The sequence below is a fragment of the Amblyomma americanum genome, chromosome 1 (assembly GCF_052857255.1).
Source record: "Amblyomma americanum isolate KBUSLIRL-KWMA chromosome 1, ASM5285725v1, whole genome shotgun sequence".
NCBI lineage: Eukaryota > Metazoa > Arthropoda > Arachnida > Ixodida > Ixodidae > Amblyomma > Amblyomma americanum.
The window spans coordinates 81,477,056-81,503,331 of record NC_135497.1 but is presented as its reverse complement, the minus strand read 5'-3'; the positions used below and the strand labels follow the sequence as shown (position 1 = coordinate 81,503,331).

Sequence of the window (26,276 nt, the reverse complement as noted above, 5' to 3'; positions counted from 1 at the left end):
GCTGACAGTGCTATGCAGAAAAAGTATTTTTCTAACGCAAATAGCCTATTTAAAAAGAAAAATGTGTAAAGTCTAAGGTGAAATACCCTGTATAAATTTGAGTGGCGCGAAGGAGATAATGACATGCCATGCGCTCTTTCTGTCCCCCTTGTATTTCCTGTGATAATGTGCTTCACGCCGTTCAGATTTATATGCCATGTTTGCGTTTTATTCAGCCTGGAATGCACATGGCGCTACTGCCCAAACTCCGCCTGAACATCCGGCTATTCCGCACATGCTTCGACCTACACTGGCGTATGGGCCTGTTAACAGCTTTATTTGTTCGGCTCATACTACCCGGCGCTCAGTCATTCTCATCTACGTGAAACCGCGGATAAGTATTGCCGGCACCCCAGCTGTTTAGGCACGCAATAATAAAACCTACATCAGTTCTCCATTTATTTTTTTCTTTGGCTATGCTAGGCCACTGTCACAGTAAGTTGGCACAGGTAACATGCTGCGTTAACAGTCAGCAAGTAACGAGAGCTGGAGACATTTTTTTCCCCATAAACTGGCTCAGCAATGAGAATCGTGCGTTCTTTTTACGAAAGCGAAACAACAGTCCTCTGTTCTTCTCACAAAGCCGGACAGCCGAAAAGCCGGACTAGCCCATGACCGTAGTGATACTCTGAATCGCTTCTGACGAAGGACCATAGTGTTTGAACCTGACGCTGGTTAGAACGTTCGAGTCTTGAGTCGAACTCTTCAGTGGGAGTGAAACACGAACCACCTTTGCAGGTTGAGTTGTTCGAAACTGGGTTTGCCCCGGAAGGAATGCAGCGGGGTTTGCGGAGCCTCCTCCAAGCACACACCACCGAAGAAGCCGGGCGCCAGGCCGGGGGTGGCTTGTACACATGTTTACCGGTGGGTGCCCGGCGGTGGGTTTCGAACCAACCACCTCCCTCAGCCGAAGCGGACGCCCAGACCACTAGGCCACGACTGCGACAGTCCTCAAGACGATGTAAGCACGACAATGGCGCTGTTGGGTTTTACGCAACAAATACTACAGAGTGCTCACAAAGATTGAAGTGGATTACTGCATAACATTTATCACTTAATACCTTTTAAGCCTTTGTTGATTATTATGCAAAAAATTATAATCGAAAGTACACATTTGTAGACTGGGATCGACTCCAGTCGTCTTTAAAGAACTTACTCCAAAATCACCACTTGAAAACAAAAACAAATTCCCTGTGTGATAACAAAAATTGTTTTAACGTAAGCAAGAGTAATTTCAATGTCCGAAACAAAAAGAACCTTCAAAATTATGTACAGAAAAATCTGGCCACCCTAAACTTACAATCAAACGTTTTGAAACACTGTTTATTACCAATTATGAAAATGTTTTGATATGCACAGTTATTGGAGCACTATTTTCATTTTATACAGAATAATAATTTGTTGTCACGGGTATTCAGTTAAGAAATATAATGCATAATTTTAGTTTGAGATCTCGCCACATTTTATAACATAAGTTTTTTCTATTTTTCCTCCATTGTAGTGAGGGTACTGGCATTTTTAAAACCAATCTACTATAGCAGGCTTATTTGCAATCAGCGTATACAGCTAAACAAGTCATAGCTGACGAGCAATCAATGGTGCAATAATGCAGCATAATCGTGTAGCATAAACTTTCAATTTACGCCTGAGCCTAGCTCTCAGCAGGGATTCGAAACGGTGACCTATGTACCCCAATTCCTCGTCTTTACGAATCTTCATATATAATAGTGCAGCTCAACCTCGTCTCAGTGTTCGGGGTGGTGGCATACAATTTCGCCTTTCGTGCAGTATAAACTTACTAGTTACGCTTGCGCCTAGCTCTCGGGAGGGATTCGATACGGCGACCTGTGTACCCCAATTCCTCCTTTTTACGAATCTTCATATATAATACTGCGGCTTAACCACTTGCAGCAGAGTGTTCGGGATGGTGGCATACAATTTCTCGTTTCGTGCAGCATAAACTTGCTTGTTACACTTGAGCCTAACTCTCAGCAGGGATTCACAACGGCGACCTATGTACCCCCAATTCCTCACCTTTACGAATCTTCATATATAATACTGCGGCTCAACCGCTTGTTGCAGAGTGTTCACGGTGGTGGCATACAATTTCGTGTTTCGTGCAGCATAAACTTGCTATTTATGCTGGAGCCTAGCTTGCAGCATTCGAACCGGCGACCTATGTTAAATGTATTAACACTCGACATTCTATCGCTGCCTCAGCGCTGGCTCATTTTTTCGTCCTCGCCACGCTTTCCATGATTCTCGTGCTTAGTATGAACTGAATTTAGCTCTAAATAAGCGTCTCTGACCTGCAAGTAAGTGTGTGTCGTCATGCATTAAGTGTAATAAGTTCGGCTAAAAAATTTTTGAAAGTTGTGCGCGCTTGAAACGCCGGTTTTATATTCCTCCCCACATCGCTCTTGCACAACATTAATGAGAATTCGGGATAGCGGACAGCCAGGGCCGCTATAAGCGTAGCCACCTAACATTCTGTTTTGCAGCCACTCTGTCATTCTCTTTCGTTTTTACGCCATGGGTCACGTCAGCAAGCTATTTTTAATGTTCAAATCCGTGCACCACGTGATTGCGGCCAAAGGAGCCAGAAGCGCTTGTCCCTAATTTCTGGTAATGATATTTACCGGAAATCCTCCTGGTACAGTTAGAAGACGAATGTTGGATTTTTCCTCTCGGCCAGCTTGCAATTGTTATTATTTTGTTTACTAACATGAAGATGTGCACAAGAAAAAAAAAGGACAAGGGTGGAAATTGCAGCTGAAAAGCAAAATGCCTGCCCATGCACAAAGGTGAGGGACAATGATTTTCGCATTTAGTTGCTCCCCGCAAGTATGATGATGCCATGGAAAGAAAAATGATAGGTCTAACGTTAAGGGATCGGAAGCAGGCAGAGTTGGTGAGGGAACAAACTCGTGTTAATGACATCCTAGTCGAAAGCAAGAGGAAGAAATGGGCTTGGGCAGGGCATGTAAAGCGAAGGCAAGATAACCGCTCGTCCTTAAGGGTGACGGAGTGGCCTCCAAGAGAGTGCAAGCATAGCAGGGGGCGGAAGAAGGTTAGGTGGGCGCATTAGATTAGGAAGTTTGCAGGCATAGGGTGGGCACAGCAAGCAAATCACAGGGTTAATTGGAGAGACATGGGAGAGGCCTTTGCTCTGCAGTGGGTGTTGTCAGGCTGATGATAATGACCACAGGCTTAATGGCACATACCCACGGCTCTCCCCGTCAAGTTCGGGCTTTGCGGAACGTAACAGCGTCTTGTAAGTCGCACTTGTGCTCTCATATTTCTTGTAATCATCTGTGAGGAATCAGTGACCGAGATATCAAGCAAATGGGTGAATACTTTCATAGTCCCCTTTTAGAAAAAGCAGCACGAACGTTACTTAGGCCTAATACTTGCTGCATGTTTGAGAGGCACTCGAGAAAACGCCTCTGGAAACGTTTAACCAGTGCGCGGAAGCTGCTGGTTAGTAGTTTAGATTGATGGTGAACATTTCCCATCTACCTACCTGCCGCGGCCTGTGCACTTCGCTGGTGCAATGTTCCTTTCTGTGTGAGCCGCCGCAGTGGCTGAGTGGTTATGGCACACGGCTGCTGACCCGAAAGACGCGGGTTCGATCCCGGCCGCGGCGGTCGAATTTCGATGCAGGAAAAATTCTTGAGGCCCGTGTACTGTGCGATGTCAGTGCACGTGAAAAAACTCCAGGTGGCCGAAATTTCCGGAGCCCTTTACAACGGCGTCCCTAATAACCTGAGTCATTTTGGGGCGTTAAGCCCCATAAACTACAAACCTTTCTATGTGATATAGTAAGATGAGAACCTAGTGCGTGTCACAGAAATCGTCACAGGCACCGAAATCCAATATCCCTGCCACCCTTTGGGTTTGTATCTTGTTCCACTAAAATGTCGCCATACTTAATCTTGAAGCGGTTTGAGGCTCGACCATGACTAATGAAACGCCAGGTGCAAAATCCTCGACCGTCAGCAGAGCATGGTGTGGTGAATATTTTAATACCATCCTTCACCTCATTTAGCCGCGCTCTACAGTTAGACAAGGTTGCGGCGAGGACAATCATTCACCGAGGCTTACACCTCGAACGAAGAAGCTGGCTGAGTGAATTCTGTTGTTTTAGTTGCAGGAAATCTATCAGTGGATCTGCCAGTCATGGTGAACGCAGCCGTAAACAGCAGCAGCCAACAGCATCAGGCGGATGCAGCTGGGGTGATGGAAGAAACGACGGAGCCGACATCTTCGAAGAGGGGCTTCTTCCATGTCCCAAATTGCGGTGCAAGTTCGATTTCAGCTCGGGCTTGCCAGAGCCGCTCGACAACTGCCAGTTGCAGGAATTCACGCCGTTGTGTGAAACCAACGTGGTTGGCCAAGGGAAAAAAGAGAGCGGCGCGGGTGAGCCTTGTTCTGAAACTGACAAGCAGGCCAAGACAGTAAGCGACCTGAAGGACGTCTCACGCTCCGGCAACCACGCCGACGACTGCCTCACTGGACAAGGTATGCAAAGCCCTTAACATCGGTACGAGCATGTTGGTCCTGGTCGCGAGAACGCGGGCCGGGAACGACTGTGTGCCACTTGCGGTTATGCAGATTTATTTTCTTGTGAATTAGAACAGGTTTTTTGTAAATAAGATCAAATTCGAAAGAAAAGATTCGTGGCGCAATTCCTGAGTACCACCCCCCTCTTTTCTTTTTTTTTTTTCTGACAGCGGACTTGTAACTTGACGGGAAAGGATGGAGCGATGGTCGATGTAAGAACTGCGCGTGGGACTCGTACGATTTTTAATCTGTTTTTTGGCCAACATTATAGTTAATAAGTCGTGTTTCCGAGATGTGTGACATGAGAAGATGAAACATTACTGCCTTTTATCTACGTGAAGTGCTATAAGTCTTTGAAAGCGTTTAGATTTCGTGAGTACGCTATAAGACCGAGGAACAATAGCATGTTCTGGTGGCGATTTCAGTGCGTTCCAAACCGAGCACGCCGGATATGGACGCTACACATATGACAGCTAGCCTTCCAGTTAATTCAGGCTGTACGAAAACTGTCAGCAAACCTCCGCTCAGCTTGTCATCTTTTCTGAGCATGGTACCGTAGGGATTATCTTTTTTCGAGCGCGCTGACTGCATACCTCATTCAACTAGAACAGGTGTGCTGAAAGACTTACTTTACCAGGTGAAAGTCGTCGTGCTCAGTAATTTAATAAGCGATAACCGGCGTCAGTAAGGATACGCGTCGCTCACACTCAAGGTGTTCCACTGTCAAGGTTTTCTATGTTGTAATTGTTGACATACTCGTTAAGCACCTAATTTGACAGAGTATTCTTTGAACTGCTTTCCTGGTAACGAAGTCGTTGCGATGTCAGTCTCTCATTGCATCTTTTTATTTTTTGTATGTGCACCAAGTTCTTCATTAAAAAACTGCTGCAAATGAAAACTTACGTACTGTTCATTCTTGTCAACAGGTTCGTCTAAGGGAACTGAAAAGGAAACGCCACTGACAGAAGGTCGGGTGCCCCAACGCCAGAGGAGCTTTATGTTCTAGCAAAGGAAAGGAAATAAAGCTAAAAACGTACCTCTGCTTTTTGTATGTGCCATTTCTGGTGGTCGCCTCGTTTTCACGGCTATCATAAGGGTGCCGCCATTACACTGTACATAATTTTCCACCTCCTGCTGTCCACGCGGTCGGTCTACGTATCTTGCACCGCATTAAAGGCGCCAATCGAGACTACTGAAGCGCTGCAAGATATTGCAATAGACTGATTTCTCTGCCCTCTTATGCCGAAGCGCAAGAGCTGCTAACTAATCAGAGCGCATGCTTCTGCTTGCAGAGCGTTGAATCTCACACTTCCATGGGCTAATTTGTAGCTTTGATTCAATTTTAGTAGTTTAATACCACAAAACCAACATGACAATGCTCATTTGTGCGAGAAATGACATTTTCTGCGCTTTCCTAATTGCAGCTAACTCTGGTAAGTGTGACAGTGTAGTTCGAATGAAATTGAGCTCGCAAAATATCTCGACGGAAGCTGCAGATTGCTTCTCTGTTTTCTTTTTGCATTTTCAGCGGCTTAATGCAGCATGAAGGCAACGCGCTTCTCCAGGAGTAGCAGTCAAGCAAAGAAGCACTAAATAGTAAAAGGAGTGGCACACGTCGGCGGCATGGGAGTACTGCTGGCTCAGATGAGGCCCATTGCCTGTGGACTTTTTTTTTCTTTAGAGCCAGAGCTGTACTCTTTGATGTACAACTTCGAATTTCGATGTGGATGAGACAATGACCTTCAGTGGCTCACAAGATCAAATCGTACTTAACTGCGTGGAGGTATTGCCCAAGCTATGGTAGTATAGCCACGCGATCATATGGCTATGACCATTGGTAACTTTATGCGGTATTCACACGGGGGACATCGGCGCAGATGGACGGGGAGGGGAGGCGTGCTACATCACCGGCCGGCCAAACTCCTCTCCCGCTCCCAAATTCACGATTCACAAGGGCAGAAGGGAGCCACCGCGGGGGATCCAGACGCGCGAAGCTACCGGGCGCCGGAAACAGGAGTGAAAAGTGTTAAAAAACGGCCAGACGGCTGGTGTTGCTGTTCTTTGAAGACGGCGAAGGCTAAAAAGAAAAAAAAAGAAACAGATTGAAGGGAAATAAGAGGGAAAAGAAACCGAAAAAAGGAAACACGGAAAGTTCCCAGCACCGGAGCCCAATACATCTCGAAATGTCTGGCGCTGCAAGATCCAGAGTAGCAGAAATGGACGTCGCAAAAAGGCGCAAGTACGTGCTGTTGGCGTCTTTACTGGAAACCGAGGATGACGACGATCTATGCGAGAAAAAGCGGCGTTGCTGTGTGAAAGACAGGCGCTTCTGAAAACTAATGATTATTCACTACACGGCGAAATATTGCAGTAAAGACGCGAAGTTCAGTACGGCCTGTCCGGTTCGTTCACAGAAAGGCCAACCGCGAAGCGTAGCTGGTCTGAGTGACCGTGCGCACTGAGACCATGCGCACTGTGAACGTCAAACAGATGGAAACTATCCCATTCCCACGCTGGCCGCGACGCCAAGCAATGCGACAAGGGAGATTAGGTTGCGAAGGCACAGTGCAAAGGGTTGAAAAGGAAAGAAGCGCCTGTCTGGTGTACCTCATCATTCCTGTCGTGCTTCATGCATCTCGAATTTTGTGCATTTCTTCAGGGGGGGGGGGGGGGGGGGGGCGAAAGCTAAGATTTTTCGCAGCGACGAGGCAGTTTTTATGTGTTTTACAACAAAAGCCGCCGTCTGGGTGTACCATGCTCAAGGAGCGGGGTTGTGGTGATCTGAGGGGGGAAAATGCCGACAGTCGAGGGGGGAATAATGAGAGAAAAAAAAAACATGCGCGAAAGATAAAAGAGAAGAAACTCGGAGAAGATGCAAACACAAAGACGACGTATGCCGCAAAACGCGTCTTGCTCTAACCAGTTCATAAATATTGGACTTCAAAAATGTTATTTATTCGTACATTCTTAGCGCACGCATTCTTCTACGTCCAACGTGCGCGAAATCCACCGCAAGAACTCGTAATACAGCTCCATCTACACCGGAGCGCCACTCACGGCGGCCCCAACGCGTGGCACCGAGACCGAACTGCCGCCGCATTCTCCCGGGGACGCAGGGACTGAACGTAGCGGCCGAGCGAACGGTCCCCTCCCGCGTCGGCGTCGGCCGCCCGAGCAAAACAGGAAATTGCGTCGCCGCGAGCACTCTGGCAGGCGTGACGTGTACGCAGCCGCCCTCGCTTGGGGAGGGATAACATCGCCCGTGTGAATACCCCTTGACCTTCACCCTTGATTTGAGACAGCGGGCACCACATCGACTATGAACTTCAATACCTTACAAGGTCTAACTGAACTTAACTGCTTGGTGGTATGGTCCAAGCTATGGTAGTTTGACCATTGGGTACCTGACCTTGACCTTGACTCAGTGGAGACCATGCTTAACAGAGCTTTCGCTCGTATATCTAGGTTCAAGCCACGTTGAACCCCAGCCATTTTTTTTCTTCAATTCACGTCCACTGTACAGCTGTTGTCAGACGTCTCATCCAAATGGCTGTGGAGCGGCAGGCAACCCAAAGGTTAAAGGTAATGTCGATAGTGGCGTATGCAGGTTTTGTGAAACAAAAGTTGGAGGGGACACTTAAGCTCTGCCTTAAGAGTATGACGCGATAGCGTAATGGGTTAATTCCCATATATGCAGAAGGTCGTTCTCGACTTTACATTCATAGATCGCTGGGAGTCCTCACACCACTCCTGCTGCGGCGGTTAAGCGATGGCCCTGCGATGACAGGTGCTCCCAGCGGAGGGCCTTGTTCGACCCAAGCCGCTGTTCCCGAGCGACCAATAATTAACTGCCATGGTGGGCAGGTCGCGAGGACGCCGCAAGGTCACGTGACCTAGGTGGCCCACCTTCCTCCTAGGTTGCTCTGTGGGAACCACCTGCCAGAGCCATGCCCGTGGTCTTTCGGTCAACGCCGACGCCGAATTTTCTACGGTGGTGGCACGGAGCTGCTGACACATAACCAGCTTGTGGCTAATTTGCACTACTGCCATTGACTAGCATTGGGGGCCGCAGGATCATGCTGGAGCTCTTCTTCCGGAGAGTGGAGGCGCCGCCGTTCTATCTCCACGACCTGGCCGGCGTCATGAAAGCTGGCGCGCCAAGCTGAAGGACGGCGCGCAGTGATGTTCCATTCGGAAGAATTTTCCATATCTTTTCAGGGAACCTGAAGAGTAAATTTTGGCAAAAAGGAAATTTTTACGGAGTTTCAAGGAATTTTCAGAACAGAAATTGTGTGACATTTTCCAAATGACGGAGTTTTCAAGATGCTTCAGGGAAAAAGGATCTTAAAGACGGGATTATGGGTCTATTTGGGTTTATATTTGGTGAACGCATGGAGCGTCAGTCACTGCGCGGACGATGAGAAAGACCAAGAGACGAAAAATGGTGACTCTGTCTTGGCGACGCGAAGATGTCATCGCTGTACGTGTTCCCGTGAAGAGCTGCTCTTGGCACGGTTGAGCTTGAAGCAGAAGCTTCAAGGCTTGGGCACTGCACCCGTCTGGGCTGGTACAGAACCATGCAGGTGGCTGGTTGTCCACTTTTTCCTTCACAGACTTCAATGACGAAGGGCCAGTGTGAACCAGCGAGTGTTTTCACTGAGTCTGCACGGGTTTTGATGTCTGCTGCGGAACTGCCAAATCCAAATTCCGAGTCAATGTATTTAAATGCACTCTGGCGGCTCCGAGCTTTGGTAACGGTCACCTTTCTAATGAGCCCCAGGCTGGTCACGACTTTAGTGATATCGCACAGCCACCACATCTTGGTCTTGCAGAGAAGCGATTAAGTACTGTCAGAGTTGGGGTCGACAATCAGGATATTGACAGCGAATTCCAGGTGCCCTGTGCTAGAAGGAAGTGTTTGCCGGGCATGGACGCCTACTTCGCTTGGCCCGAATTGATGGGGTCTGATTCGACGGCACCACGAATATACGGCTCACCTAAGCTGAGTGCGTGAACTTGGAGTCCATGACCGTGTGGGTCTGAGAAGCCACACTGACACCTCACGTTACTGAAAAATGTTAACGGAAGTATGTTAGCCGCTACAGTTCCCAAATGATAACGAGTACGTTACTAACTTAGCAAAAAAAGTAACGCGTTACCGGTAACGCCGTTACTTGTAAGGCGTTACCAACACTGGTTAGCACCGCGCAAACCCTCGAAGTTTTTTTCGGGGTCTTACTTTTCTTCGGACTTGGCGAACGTCTTAATTAAAAAAAAACAGTGCCCGAGAAAGGCGCTGATAGATGGGATTCTCGCCTTTGCGGCATACATAAAACTACTTTGTATCAGCTGGCCATCTTATTAAAATAAAATAAATAAGTAAAAGGCATTGAGAAATTAATGTCGCCGTGACTTTCGGTTTCTCAAAACTGCCGGTCTGATGAGAAAATTGCGAAAGTTCCTTGCGTCGCTTCGCGCCGACGCGTCCTATGCGCCAAAAATAAACGGACGTGGAGGCTGTGACTTTATAGAGTGAGAAAGTGATGCTTGGTTAAATGGTGTAGAAAAAGCCCAACCGCCGAATTCGAATGCTTAAACGGCACAGCGCCGGCTTTAGATTCGAGGAAAGTACAAAACATAACTTTATACTCGGCGCTACAGAGGTCTGCACGGGCCGCGCTAGACTAGGCCCGGACCTACTTCCCTCTACTTCGGTCGAGACTCCAAAGCCTACCGCGGCCCGCTATCAGGGGAGTCCAGAGAGCGCGCGCCGGACTAAGACGTGTGGCGTGTCGGCTCCTTGCCCCCTTACTGGATTGTCTTGGCTCAGTGGGCTTCGGCACGCGCAAATTTCTACCCCAAAGCAAAAAATAGACAAAAAGAATTGTCCCTATAGGAAAGAATATGTGCACTGCGATCATTTACAACAAGAAAAAAATACACGCACTGCTCTTTTCTTATTTACACTTCGCTCTAGACGCGAGGTCATGTGGCTAGAGTGCTAACTGAACTGAACGCGAGGTGCTCGTGTAACAGCCGGCGATTCCAGTTGAGTTGAACGGCAGTTGAAATCCTCAACTGGTGTTTAACTGAACTGTCGTTAATACAGGTATTACATTTGTTAGCATTTAGTCGCATGGACCATTTATCGCACCAGTTAGATATGCGCTGTTAAGATCTTCTTGAAGCTTAATAGAATCAGTGTGGTCAGTTATTTTGCGATAAACGACGCAGTCATCTGCGAACAGCCTGATAGATGAATGGGAAATGCATTTAGGAAGGTCGTTAATGTAGATAAGGAAGAGAAGAGGTCCCAGTACCGATCCCTGGGGTACGCCCGATGTTACGGAAATGTGAGAAGATGAGCAGTCGTTAGCAGAAACATACTGAGTTCGATTTGACAGAAAGCTTCTAATCCGGTTTAGAACATTTGGATCAATATTAAGCATGCTAAGTTTAAAAATTAGGAGACCATGTGGAACAGTATCGAGCGCTTTCGCCAAGTCCAAAAACACGCAGTCTACATCGAAGTTCATGTCAGCATGGGTAAACAGGTCATTAGTAAAACATATGAGTTGTGTTTCGCATGAGAACGTCTTTCTGAAACTGTGTTGTTCAGCTGCAAAGAAGGAATTAGACTCAAGAAAATTGACCAGATGAGAATATATAACATGCTCCAAAAGTTTACAGGGAATACTTGTGAGTCAAATATGAATCAAATGTGAATCAAATACGTTTATCTCTTAATCAGCTTCATCCGCAGGTTTGACTTCGAGGTGGCACCAGTATAATGCGAATAATAACGTGAGGCGAAATAACATCTTCCCGAACATTTATTACGAGTGTTCCTGTATACTTTTTACAAGAACAATAAAATTACTGCAGCCGCGTCTTCCGTCGTTCTTATTTCTACGGTAGTAAAATGGGCGCTTTACCAACTTCGAAACAGAAACTGCGCATGTGCTTTCGCGTGGTTCAAAGTGGGCGGTGGGACGAAGCTGTGTAAAAGGCAAGTGAAGAGGTTTTAGTACTGGACGAGATTAAAGCGGTCGAATGTGTGAAACGTGCTGGTAAAGCATGCGAACTATTTTTGTGCTAGCGTTTGAAATGGAGGCGCGACCGCCGAGTAAAACCACGTCGGCGTTTAGGCTTCTCTGCAGTGCACAGCGACGGGCAGATACAGCAGTGATGACGTCACTTGCGGTGGCACTACATTTCCAGAAAAAAAAACGTTTGTTCCAAGAAAAAAACAACCTACGCCACCGAAAGTGAAAGTCCACGAAGAATTGTTTGACTGCACCGGACGACGCACGGCAGCATGTGGGCGAAGGCAGCGGTCATCTGAAATTTTGGCAACGATGACGTTATCACCAGTTTCCCCGCATTTCCCCAGCGCAGTGAGAAGCCTAAACATCGTCGCGGTTTTAATCGGCGATTGCGTGACCATTTTAAATTCTAGCGCAAAACGACTTGGCATGCTTTACCAAGAAGCTTCATACATTCGAATTCTTGCACAACCTCGTATTCTAAAAAAAACCTTTTCACCTTCCCTTTAAGAGATCAACATTTTTGTAAGAACTGCGAAGAATACGAAAAACATATGTACTACGTCACTCCACGGAGCGGAATATAATACCACTGAATGGCATACGTGCTTAACTATCTTTCCCTTCATACGTGATGGTGTTTACTTGGCGAGGAACTATACGTGTTAATAGTCGCACAAATACGAAGGCAATTGATTCCTTTCGGAACAGCGAATGAATATGGAAGGTTTTATTCCCGGTGCCTGTTTTTCAAATATCCCCCAAGTTATGTTTTGGATAAGGCTGGCACTGACGATAATTAATTACAGTGCTAAAGAAATCTTCATTCCCTCCAAACTCCTTGAAAAATGTAGAGTCATTCTTTGAAAAAAAAAACAGAATTTACAATAACAAAACAAACTCCTACGATGTCTCGAGTCATTCACTGCGAGTGGTCAGTTTATATTATTTTTTCTCACTTGTGCCTTTTGACTATCGTGTTGACCTGATTGTATTTCTTCGTGGACTCGTCGTTCTTCTTTCCAGCGTTTTAGATGCGTCAAAACGAACGTGTGTGGCAATGCGCATATGACAATAGATGGTTCCTTAACGCACTCTATATTTGTTGTCAGCCTGCTTGCTATGGTATATCCAACTGCAGTGCGAATATTTTTTATCTTGTGTATGTTATACTGGATACGCTATTGTTTTGTATAACTGTCCCCTAAATTTAGGTGTCCGTAATACTCTTGTCACACGGCCACACTATCAATTTAAACTAGTGACCCTGGCGTTCAGATTCATTGGCGCCGCGTCAAACTATTAATTCATTGAAATTGGCTGCAAAAATCATATAGCCTGGCAGTAAGTTCCGCCAGCTCACTCCACTCGGCTGAAACACTCTTCACAAAGTACACATGAACAGTCAGCTTTTCTGCGCGTCGAAAATTCTTGTAGAATGCCGACGTGATTTACTTTGGGGGAACAATTCGGAGAAGTGACGGCGTCTTGCAGCAAGACCAGATACGTGCGCTCACCATCTGCGGACACACCTGCTGGGCTGTACACTGCCAGCCTGCATTTAACCCGCTTAATCCTCGACTCAAGAACGCTAGTGAACCAGAGCGTGCCTTTCTTGAGGCAGGTCAGGTCGGGAGGTACGTACGCCTCTGCATGGGCTTAGAAAATGCTAGCATAGCAACTACAGTATCGCCCCGAAGTTGGTCGTGTCTCCACCCAGAGAAGCGCGTCTTGGAAGACAGGCACATCGGCTTCGTCTTAGAAAGCGCTTGCACTGCGTTGCTGGAAAAAAGTGCGTATCGATAGGCACTTTTGTCTTCTGAGTGTAGCTACATGAGACGAAACGCACCCGCTGGCAGTCACACTAAACTTCCCTCTCTGACACCAGTATAAGTATACAGTGAAAAAAATCACAAGTGTTATGAGTTTGTGTGCCGGTCCCGTGTTGTTCTACAATTCGCGCTTCTGTTTCGTATCGTTCACCGATTCTACGCGTTTCTATGCAAAATCAGAACACGTTAGGAAGAATGTCACTCATCCATTGCAGAGGGCACGTTTTCTTCGGCAGAAAGCCTCGTAAGTTCCATTCAGGAGGCGCCGCCAGCTGCCGATCCACACTAGTGGATCGACGGTGCCGCCACCTGTAAGTCGATCTCGCGACCAGCAGCTTACGCGCGTGCGAGTGCGGCAGTGAGCCACGTGGAGAGTGAGCCCAAATTAACCTCGAGTCGAAATGAATGAGTGAGCCCAGATGAGTCGAAATGAGCGAGCCCAAATGAGTTGTGAGTGAAAGTGACTGGCGAGTCGTCTCAAGTGGCTGACCCCGGATGAGCTGGAGTGAGTCCACATGAGCTGTGAGCTTGAATAAGCCACGAGTTCGAGTGAGCCCGAGACTGTGTGAGTTTGAGTGAGCCTGAGTGAGGACCCCTGATTTTACCGAGGCATGTTTACTGCTCTCAACAGGAAAGTTTACTGGGGCATTCCAGCTAAAATGGACCAAAATTTAGAAAAAAAAAGCTTCCTCATGCCCAACCATTCTGGCCAAAGGCATTTTTGAGCAGGAAACCGTTTATGAACAGGATTTTTTCATATAATGTAAAATTTCACGATAACAATCAATACATCCACAGATCACCCGACGGCAGTCTTGTATATTTTTTTTTCTATTAACGTTACTGCTATCACCAAAAGGGTTCCTCATTGGTTTTCTGTGGCAGTCTTAACAGTACGATGCGAACGCGATGGAAACATTTTAAAAGAAAGATTTCGCTACATATCAGAAGAATGGACCATTACCTTCAATATTTACATAAGAATATCTTTCAATTTTCGAATTTTCAAAATTTTTGCCCGATAATGTTGGACATGTTCTCAAGTGAAATCAAATGAATGTTATTAGGAGTTATGTAAAGTAGCGGCTAATTTTTTCGCTACGCTTACTTTATTAATTAGTTGACATTGTTCTCAAATATGGCCTTAAACGCTCGAGGGCGAAATGGAAGTTGTCGAGCGCCATAAAAACAGTCCGACCCACCTACTGCCGCCGAAGTAGCCTTAGCGTAGCTCTTTTTATTCGGCAAAGACGAAAGCTCATTAAATAAAAAAGTAGGGTTTCAACGCACTTAAACCGAGTAGAGGTGCGAAAGCATGTGTTTAGCATGGTTGGCTCACAGTTTTGCTTCGCTGGGTCGTCGGCGTTCGACGCGGCCAGTGATGCTCGTCCGAAATTACTTAGACATAGCACAGTGAGTGACGCTGATTAAAGTCAACCTACAAATGAGCTTTCTCTCATTCCGCGTCAGCAAAATGTATAAGCAGTGATTTATTAATAAACCACTGCTACTACCACTGGAAAGATATTAACTCCGGGATTCTTTCATTTCCGCGACGGTTCGAGCAACAGTCCAGGAAAAAACAACAGCATTGTTTATATATTTTTCATGTGAGGAACACGTAACTATAGCAGCTACCAAAAATTAGTAAATAAGCGCTGAATAGTTATATTTTTTTCTGTACAAATACCAAGGCCCTATTTTATTCGTGCCGCTGCTAGAACACCCCATGTGTGCTTCACCCTGATATGACGAATCGAATACCATACGCAGGCCCTCAATGTATGGGCCCCAGTCCGGCCCGGGCCCGGACCAGCGAAAGAGCCCATTTTCCGGCCCGGCCCGAGTGAGCGCAGTGCTCTAGAAGCAACTGCTTACCCTGGAATGAATTCGCGGGGAACGACAACATCATCACGAAAATAAACACATTCAAGGTACGAAAAAGATTGTTTTTTTTTTGCTTTGCGTGTTGTCTCCTTGACCAAATAAGCACGTCTACGCGCATTAAGAAACCCTGGGTCGCTGAGGAAGTACTGGATTCAACTCATGGTGGTCTGAATTGACAAGGCTGCTGAAGGACCATACTAAACAATGAACTTCTGAAGAACTTATTCAAAGATGCTTAAAAGCTCTATACGACATGGAGAATAGCATACCGAAATTGCCAAAAAGGTGAGTTATTATTATTATTCTTTTGTACACAGATCAAAGCGCGCCAGACTACGAGCGTGCATTGACAGGGTCCGTGGCCGCGCCAACTCGAAAGTCGGGACGCGCCTGCGCAGCCTCCGGAGAATACGCGCCGCCAGGATTTTCGAAGCAGACGCCCAGGCTACAACTTTGGTTTTCGCACCCACTGCGCAGAATTATTTTACCTCTCATCACCCTAACCGTGTGCACTGCTTAACAAAGGTCCCTCCTAGCCGATGACCTCGAATTTATCCTGTTTTTCACCCAGCGCGACAGTGTTGTTGCAATAAATTCGCTAAGCTCGACCCTCAGTCCGACTCTCGGCCGTCCCAGAAAACTTTTTCGTTTTCTTTGGCATCCCTGCCAATCAGACAACCTGTTGCTAGCACTGCGCACGCGTGCTTCCCACGCTCATCTTCTCTTTAAAACTTGAGCTAAAATTTCTTCAATTTGCGTTTGCTCGCTAATCCGCCGTGCTGTCTGCATCTTTACAGAAAGCAGAAAGCAGCCCACTTTCTAATCCACCCCTCAGTGCACAGATCTATGCCTTTGAACGGCTCGAGCGAAGTCTCCTGTGAAGCGTGCTCTGCCGCAAGACCAAGCCTTACTGCTAGAAAGACAACACTCCAGTGCTAAGTTCAAAAATCCTTCGAAGTATGGGGGGGGGGGGGGGGGGGATGTGCTGAGCAGTGCCGTAAATCGCGAGGGGACAGGGGGGGGGGGGGGTGTTCATGACCGCCCCTTCGCTTTGGGTTGGGGGGACACATCATGCGATCGTCCCCCCATGAGATTCGTCCCGGGACTGCTCGCTCGGCATCGAATGATACAAGCAACACACGCAACACGGGAAAGCCGCGGGATTGAAGCCTCTTCCTCACCACAGAATGGTTCAAAAGAATCAGAACTTCAGAAAACAATGCTGTCATAATTACAATCCGCCAACAGTCAGAGCACTTGCCCTGACTTTCCCTGCTTTTCTGGCATCTAGCCAGTCTGTGATTGAGACAGAGAAGTTAAGGTGTAGTCAAGCGCGTTCGAGAGTCAGCAGGCAGTTGGCGCATCAATTAACCACTGCGCTGGTAGTGGTATGAGGACTTCACGTCCACAGTGGAATTCACGTGCACTGTACAGCTCTTGTCGGACGTCTCATCCAAATGGCTGTGGAGCGGCAGGCAACCCAAAGGTTAAAGGTAATGTCGATAGTGGTGTATGCAGGTTTTGTGAAACAAAAGTTGGAGGGGACACTTAAGCTCTGCCTTAAGAGTATGACGCGATAGCGTAATGGGTTAATTCCCATATATGCAGAAGGTTGTTCTCGACTTTACATTCATAGATCACTGGGAGTCCTCACACCACTCCTGCTGCGGCGGTTAAGCGATGGCCCTGCGATGACAGGTGCTCCCAGCGGAGGGCCTTGTTCGACCCAGGCCGCTGTTCCCGAGCGACCAATAATTAACTGCCAACTGCCATGGTGGGCAGGTCGCGAGGACGCCGCAAGGTCACGTGACCTAGGTGGCCCACCTTCCTCCTAGGTTGCTCTGTGGGAACCACCTGCCAGAGCCATGCCCGTGGTCTTTCGGTCAACGCCGACGCCGAATTTTCTACGGTGGTGGCACGGAGCTGCTGACACATAACCAGCTTGTGGATAATTTGCACTACTGCCATTGACTAGCATTGGGGGCCGCAGGATCATGCTGGAGCTCTTCTTCCGGAGAGTGGAGGCGCCGCCGTTCCATCTCCACGACCTGGCCGGCGTCATGAAAGCTGGCGCGCCAAGCTCAAGGACGGCGCGCAGTGATGTTCCATTCGGAAGAATTTTCCATATCTTTTCAGGGAACCTGAAGAGTAAATTTTGGCAAAAAGGAAATTTTTACGGAGTTTCAAGGAATTTTCAGAACGGAAATTGTGTGACATTTTCCAAATGACGGAGTTTTCAAGATGCTTCAGGGAAAAAGGATCTTAAAGACGGGATTATGGGTCTATTTGGGTTTATATTTGGTGAACGCATGGAGCGTCACTCACTGCGCGGACGATGAGAAAGACCAAGAGACGAAAAATGGTGACTCTGTCTTGGCGACGCGAAGATGTCATCGCTGTACGTGTTCCCGTGAAGAGCTGCTCTTGGCACGGTTGAGTTTGAAGCAGAAGCTTCAAGGCTTGGGCACTGCACCCGTTTGGGCTGGTACAGAACCATGCAGGTGGCTGGTTGTCCACTTTTTCCTTCACAGACTTCAATGACGAAGGGCCAGTGTGAACCAGCGAGTGTTTTCACTGAGTCTGCACGGGTTTTGATGTCTGCTGCGGAACTGCCAAATCCAAATTCCGAGCCAATGTACTTAAATGCACTCTGGCGGCTCCGAGCTTTGGCCACGGTCACCTATCTAATGAGCCCCAGGCTGGTCACGACTTTAGCGATATCGCACAGCCACCACATCTTGGTCTTGCAGAGAAGCGATTAAGTACTGTCAGAGTTGGGGTCGACAATCAGGATATTGACAGCCAATTCCAGGTGTCCTGTGCTAGAAGGAAGTGTTTGCCGGGCATGGACGCCTACTTCGCTTGGCCCGAATTGATGGGGTCTGATTCGACGGCACCACGAATATACGGCTCACCTAAGCTGAGTGCGTGAACTTGGAGTCCATGACCGTGTGGGTCTGAGAAGCCACACTGACACCTCACGTTACTGAAAAATGTTAACTGTTGTGTTTTGGGATAACGTAACAGCAATCTTTATTCTCCTGGGTTACACGTTACACAGGCCGGCGCTGCCGTACACACACACAGCACTTGCTGGGTGACCTCTGCGGCGGTGGCGCCGTCTCGTGCCACGCACTCATGCACGCACACACAGGCGCTGGGATGGTGGCGCCATCTCTTGCCACACACTCAATACACATACACAGCACTCCTCCTTCCTTAAGAAGGTTATCGGTAACGTAGGGGCTTGCGAACAGTTCTAGTTGAACGTCTCACAGATGGCATCGCCGCAGCCTCCCAGGTGCTTGCGGTGCTGGCCACGTCTTCCTCGGTGCTTGCAGGTGTACCCGCTGTACTTGGTGCTGGAGTGGCCAAGTGCTTTTTCACTTGGTTGTTGTGACGGCGAACTTTCCCTTGAGGGGTTGAAACCGTTACCATCGAAGTTCCGTTCGTTTCATCAACTTCGCCCAACCACCATTTAGCTCCTCTGCCGAAATTGCGAACTGCAACCTTGTCACCTTTCTTGTATTTGGGTCCCTTTTTCGTCTCTCCGCAATGCCTCTTGGATTCTGTCAGCAACTGCTCGGGTGCACTCTCATTCTCCCTTCTAGGAATGCAAAGATCCAGCTTCGCTTTCATTGGGTATGCCAACATCAGCTCAGATGGTGACGTTCCATTTGGGCGGGGTGCTCTACGGTACATAAGCAGCCATCTCGCTAGCCGGAGCTTGAGATCTCCACCCGTGGTTTTCTTGAGGCCGTCCTTTACAGTTCGAACTGCTCTCTCAGCCAAACCATTTGATGCTGGATGGAAAGGAGCTGTCCGTAGGTGCTTAATGCCATTTTCCGAAAGGAATGCCTGGAAAGCTTGGCCAGTAAATGGGGTTCCATTGTCTGTTACAATGCACCTTGGCAGCCCAAACCGTGCAAAAATATCCCTCAAATGCTCTACAGTGTTTTCCGCTGTTGCACTTGGCACGATGATAACTTCAAGCCACTTTGACTTGGCGTCTACAAGTACAAGGAGCATTTTACCTTCAAATGGTCCGGCATAGTCCAGGTGCACACGTTCCCAGCATGCACCCGGCTCAGGCCATGGCACTGGTTCAGACTTTGCTGGCATTGGAGAATTCTGCAGACACTGTGTACACTGTCGAGCGCACTTTTCGATTTCAGCATCCATACCAGGCCACCAAAACAAAGACCTTGCCATGCCTTTCATGACAACCACTCCCTGGTGCGTTTCATGTAGCCGTTCCAAGATATGCTTCTGGGCAGGAGTAGGCACCACGATTCGGTTACCCCAGTACAAGAGATTTCTGTACGTGTTCAGCTCATCACGTCTTTGCCAGAATGGCTGTAGGGCTTTGTCCGGGGTGCTTTGTGGCCATCCGTCCTTGACCCACCGCAGCACTTGGCTTAGGGCTTGATCACAACTCGTGTAATGCTGAAGCTGCTTCACTGACACTGTCAGTTTTTCCATGCTTGAGACTGAATTCACCAGCTCTGGTGGTTCAGGTGGATCAGCAAAGAGCACTGCCAGTGGTAGCCTGCTCATGGCATCTGCATTTCCATTGAGACGTCCAGGTCGGTGCTCAATAGTATACGTGTAGGCACCAAGTGTGAGTGCCCAACGCTGGATACGTGAAGCAGTCATGGCTGGAATTGCTTTATCTTCACGGAAGATGCCGACCAGTGGCTTGTGATCAGTGATGAGGATAAAGCTGCGACATAGCAAGTAGTCTCTGAAGCGTGTGACACCAAATATAATGGCTAGTGCCTCCTTTTCCAGATGTGAGTAGTTCCGCTCCGCAGGTGTGAGAGTTCGAGATGCGAATGCTAGTGGGAATTCAACCCCTTTATCACGATGTGAAAGCACCGCACCTACACCATACGGCGAAGCGTCACAGGCTAGCACGAGCTCCTTAGATGGGTCATAGTGTGCCAACACTTTTGCCTCCATGATGGCTTCCTTGCTTTTGACAAAAGCTTTTCGTTCTTCATCTGTCCACCTCCAGTGACTGTTCTTGTGAAGCAGTGCATACAACGGTGCTAGTAGTGTGGACAGGTTCGGCAGAAACATTCCGTAGTATGACAGGAGTCCAATGAAGGATCTCAGCTCACCAACGTCCTTGGGCTCGGGCGCTTCAATGATGGCTTCTGTGTTTTTCTTTGACGGTTGAAGACCAGTGGCATTGATCTCGTGGCCCAAGTAAATGAGGGATGGTTTGAAAAACTCACACTTTTCCTGTTTGAGCTTCAACCCTGACTCTTTGACTCGTTGCAGAACTTTGCGCAGATTCTGAAGGTGCTCTGCGTCAGTTCTTCCTGTCACCAAAACATCGTCTAAGTAGACTGATGTGCCTGGGATGTCACGAAGGGTTTCTTCCATTCTTCTCTGGAAGAGGGCAGGTGCTGATGAAACACCAAATGCCAGACGGTTGTAAGCAAAGAGACCTTTGTGTGTGTTGATGACCAGTAGCTTACTGGTTTCTTCATCAACAGGCACCTGATTGTAAGCTTCGCGGAAATCCAACTTGGAAAACTTGACTCCGCCTTGCAAGGATGCGAATATGTCTTCAACTTTTGGCAATGGGTACTGTGTCGTTACCACTGCTGGATTCACACCGATCTTATAGTCTCCACAAATCCTGACACTTTGGCCATCTGCTTTGAGTACTGGTACAATCGGTGAAGCCCACTCAGAATGGTCCACTGGTGTGATGATGTTTTCACGTTCTAGACGCTGAAGTTCATTTTCAACCTTGGCCCGAAGTGCGTAGGGTACCGTGCGAGGTCTGAAGTATCGTGGCTGTGCATCCGGTCGAACGTTGATATGCACCTGTGGTCCTTTCAGTGTCCCGCAGCCTGGTCTGAAGATCTCTTCAAACTCCTGCAGCATTTCTTTCACTTTCCCTTCAGTGGTGCTTTCGAGCTGTGTCGCATTTACTTGGCGTGGTAGCAGGTCAAATGCTGTAAGCCAATCCCTGCCACACAGGTTAGGGCTCTTGCAGGCTACTACAAGCAGTGTCTGCTGACATGTAGTCTTGCCAAGACATACGTCAACCACCAGCGTTCCCTGCACCGGTATTGTTCCACGTATGCAGTTCAGCTTGATGTCTGTCCGTGAAAGCTGCGGCAAAACACCTTGGTGCTGCCGGTAAGTATCTTTTGAGATTAACGAAACGGGAGAACCTGAATCCAACTCCATTTCCAGTGGCACTCCATTGACTATGAATGTCACCGTGATTGGCTTCAGGGGTGACTGTGCACGCAAAGAATGCAGGTAGTACTCAGGTGGCTTCTCGGTCGACTGTACTGCATTCACTGCAGTTGCGCTCAACTTCTTCCCTTTCTCAGCACCAGACAAACAGTAGTTCGCCAGGTGACCTACTTTGTCGCACTTGTAACACCTTGTGTTGATGTGCTTGCATTCCGGGGGCCTGTGATCACGGGATCCGCAGCGTACACACGGCCTGGACTTCTCTTGGCGTCCGGTTTTGATTTTGCCTTTAGGCTTCGGGTCTTGCCCTTTTTGGCCACCGAGCCCTTGCAGGTGCTGCTTTTTCTTGTGCTTGACATAATTCGCTGAGCCTTCTTGAACCGGGGAAGTCGGTATGTCCGCGTGGCCCTTTCGCAGCTCGTTTGCGTTGAGTTCCGCCGCCTCTGCCGTTCTAGCAATCTCCAGCGCTTTATCTAGGGTGAGGCTCTTCTCAACTAACAACCGTTGCTGCACGGCTCTGTCACGAATTCCACACACAAGTCTGTCTCTCAGCATGCGGTTCAGCGCCGTACCGAAGTTGCAGTGTTCCGCCATTTGCCGGAGCTCGGCGACGAACACCGCGACGCTTTCATTCTCGAGCTGTACTCTGGTGTGGAAGCGATAACTTTCGGCTATTTCCGATGGAGCGGGGCTGAAGTGGCTGTTGAGAATAGCCATGAGTTCAGTAAACTTCTTTTCTTTAGGCTTTACGGGCGCTAGCCAACTACGGAGCGTCGCGTACGTGCTTGTGCCGACCGTCGACAAAAATACCCACTTTTTCTTATCGTCGTCTTCGATGCCATTTGCCTTGAAGAACGCATCCAGCCGTTCCGTGTATGACGACCACGGCTCTTTTTTGTCGTATTCTTCGACTCGACCAAACGTCGCCATGTTTGCGCGGGAACGAAGCGTGCTTCACTTCACTGGCTACTGGCGCAAGTTCACTTGCCTGCGTGCATCACGATGCGATGTCTTCGCTTGCGTCCGGGTCCCCGCTATCCCATCCTCGTCGCCAGTTGTGGTGTTTTGGGATAACGTAACAGCAATCTTTATTCTCCTGGGTTACACGTTACACAGGCCGGCGCTGCCGTACACACACACAGCACTTGCTGGGTGACCTCTGCGGCGGTGGCGCCGTCTCGTGCCACGCACTCATGCACGCACACACAGGCGCTGGGATGGTGGCGCCATCTCTTGCCACACACTCAATACACATACACAGCATTAACGTAAGTACGTTACCCGTTACAGTTCCCAAATGATAACGAGTACGTTACTAACTTAGCAAAAAAAGTAACGCGTTACCGGTAACGCCGTTACTTGTGAGGCGTTACCAACACTGGTTAGCACCGCGCAAACCCTCGAAGTTTTTTTCGGGGTGTTACTTTTCTTCGGACTTGGCGAACGTCTTAATAAAAAAAAAACAGTGCCCGAGAAAGGCGCTGATAGATGGGATTCTCGCCTTTGCGGCATAAATAAAACTACTTTGTATCAGCTGGCCATCTTATTTAAATAAAATAAATAAGTAAAAGGCATTGAGAAATTAATGTCGCTGTGACTTTCGGTTTCTCAAAACTGCCGGTCTGATGAGAAAATTGCGAAAGTTCCTTGCGTCGCCTCGCGCCGACGCGTCCTATGCGCCAAAAATAAACGGACGTGGAGGCTGTGACTTTATAGAGTGAGAAAGCGATGCTGGTTAAATGGTGTAGAAAAAGCCCAACCGCTGAATTCGAATGCTTAAACGGCACAGCGCCGGCTTTAGATTCGAGGAAAGTACAAAACATAACTTTATACTCGGCGCTACAGAGGTCTGCACGGGCCGCGCTAGACTAGGTCCGGACCTACTTCCCTCTACTTCGGTCGAGACTCCAAAGCCTACCGCGGCCCGCTATCAGGGGAGTCCAGGGAGCGCGCGCCGGACTAAGACGTGTGGCGTGTCGGCTCCGTCGTTTTTCGCCTGGAGCCACGGCTAAATCTTCTTCACCCCTACAAGACCAACGCATTTCGACGCAGCAAGCAATCTGGATTACGTGGACACCAAATTTCGCCAGGTGGGCCCAAGTTTCCTAATTTTACGGCCGAATTACACCCGGGCGACGCAGTTTGGCCTAACGGCGTGGAACCGGACTCCCTAGGTAAAATGGCTGACCCTGCATCATTCGCGAGGGGTTACGATCCCGACGGCATGATCTGGACGACAGTTTCAACATCGGAAGGGGACAACTCCGCTTCTGTTCCGAAATTTCGGCACCAATCTCTCAACGAAGCGGTCGCACGCCGCTCGATCGATCAAGCCAAGCTTGCGGCGTCTATCGCTGCCCCGGCCTCCGGCACACCGGCTGGCAAGACGCAGCCTCCTGCCTCGCGTGCTGCAGGAAGCAAAGGCAAGGCCCGTCTTAACTGGAAGCCTCGCCGACCCCCAAGACCGGGCCCAGACGACTTCGTGGTTGTGCTCAAGCCATGCAAGCATATGTCGCTGCACCAAGCCTTTCCAGAGAATCGCTACGGCGCCGCCATTACGGCCTACCTCGGGCCCGAGGTAGCAACGTCTGCTACGGTTCTACCATCCCGTGAACAAAACCTCATGGTGATTTACACCCCGAACCCGGCGGCGGCTGATCGGCTGCTCGGGGACATCTCCGTTAACACCGAGCATGGGAAGATTCCACTCCTAGGATACCTTCGACAAGACGGAGGCGATGTCTGCCACGGTGTCGTCACCGTCAGCAACTCGGACACTACTGAATCGCTTCGGAAGGAGGTGCAGTGGAGGGCAGGCACCGCGATATCGCCGAGGTTAGGAAATTCGGCTCCTCTAACAAAGCTCGGATCACCTTCGCCGGGAGGGAGAAACCACGTTTTGTGCACTACAAGAACATGCTCATCCCTGTGCAAAACTACTACCGTACGATCCCGGCCTGCCACCTGTGTGGGGCCGTTGGCCACCGAGTGGATGCTTGTCTCAACACGCAGCCGAACACGTGCGGTGTGTGTGGGCAACAGGACCCGCTTCAGGAGGGGGTGCGGGCCCCTCCCGAGTGTATGCCGCGGTGCTCGGTCTGTGCCGGTGCACAGGCCACTAACTCGCGCGTGTGTGCGGCGAAATTCCGCAAGCACAAGATGACCAGCCCCCCCCCCCCCCCCCCCCCCAAAAAAAAAAAGGCTGCCTCGAAGAAGAACCGCCACCTTGGCCGCCCCGGGTCAGTTACCGAGCCGGGACAACAACACCGAGAAGCCGGTGACACCCACCAGAAGAGCCAGCAGGCGCCCGTGGACGCAGCCGCCACCACACGGCGACACTGGAAAGCAGTCGACAACGGCACCACACGACAAGACCAGGGCCTGGGTCAACGCCGTGAAACATGGAACGCAGGTGAGCGGTACGGACAGGGCTGCCTCGTCCTCCCCTCCCTCCTGCCCCCCTGCGGCACGCAGTGGCGAGCAAACCAAAATAGCAGCTCTTGAGGGCAAAACTGAGATGCTGCTCGAGAAAATTGCGCTCCTAGAATCGCTATCAAAACAGCACATCACTCCCGCCTCTCGCCCCGCTACAGCGGCACCGAACGCAGCCCTGAACGCGGATGCTGCACTTGAGGCCCGTCTAGAGGCCCGCATGGGTGCCCGTTTCAATGCCCTAGAAAGTCAAATTTCCCTGGCAGTCACCTCCGCGACCGCTAAAATGACCGAAATTGTACCCACAATCGTCGCACAGCACGTCGCACAATCTTTGCGTGGCGTCCGACGGGTCGGTGGTCTAATCAAAGACGTGTCTGGCCGCTATCCCAAAATGCTTCGCGCCATTGAAACTTTAGTACAAGACAACGACAGCTGCTCGCTCTCCGGAATAGAGGTGGCCCCCTCACCGCGATTGCTGGCTCCGGAGCAGCGTCCCTACAATCGACCTCTCACCTAACTGACCATGGCGGACAGGCCTCAAATTAGGCGCTTTCCTCATACCAATTCGGCCACCCCCATCCTAACTACCCAGTGGAACTGCCGCGGTTTCAGTTCCCGTGCCAAGCAGGCGAACCTCCGGCTTTTCCTGCCAACATTCGATTCACTTCCTGCGGTGGTTACCCACCAGGAGCCAGGTAGCGGCGCAACCCTTACAAGTTATGTTACGTTCCAGCAGGAACCCTCTTCCTGTATCTGCGTGCACAAAAAATATACAGCCAACTTGGCTGATTTGGACCGCGATGCTGCATATTCCTATGTGATGGTCACACTTCTTCCGCTTGAGAAAAAAAAACACGCACCCTTACATATGCTTAACATCTATTGTTCTCCCAAGATAAAAAAATGTAAATTTCACAGCCCTCTTCAGTCGCACCCTGAAGCCTGCGGGCAGTGACACCCTGGTGATCGTGGGCGACTTCAACGCTCAAAGCACACTCTGGGGGTACGTGCGCGAAGAGAATGCGGGCGCAAGCTTGCGGAACTTTCGTCCACGCTGGGTCTGACCCTTCACACCGACCAGGCACTTCCAACGCGGTTGGGTAACTCCGTGACTCGGGGCACGTGTCCGGACCTTACCTTCACCAAAAACATAATACACGCAGAATGGGCCAACACCGCGGAAACCCTCGGCAATAAAAACGTAAGCCCCTGTAAATAAGCAAAGCGGGAAAGCCAACTCAACGAGATTTCA

General features: G+C 49.2%; 1 long non-coding RNA gene across 7 annotated transcripts in view; it reads left to right on the top strand.

Moving 5' to 3' along the window:
* LOC144113115 (uncharacterized) overlaps nucleotides 1-26,276 on the top strand; it is a 118,712-nt gene that overhangs the window by 31,503 nt on the left and 60,933 nt on the right. For 4 of the 7 annotated variants that reach the window (XR_013310624.1, XR_013310622.1, XR_013310625.1 and 1 more), the window contains exon 10: nucleotides 4,187-4,560. This is a non-coding gene — a long non-coding RNA (uncharacterized LOC144113115). Of the gene's footprint in view, nucleotides 1-777; nucleotides 1,001-4,186; nucleotides 4,561-4,772; nucleotides 4,815-5,528; nucleotides 5,657-26,276 lie in introns of those variants that run through there. The other 3 variants (XR_013310628.1, XR_013310623.1, XR_013310627.1) reach the window with 3 other exon arrangements.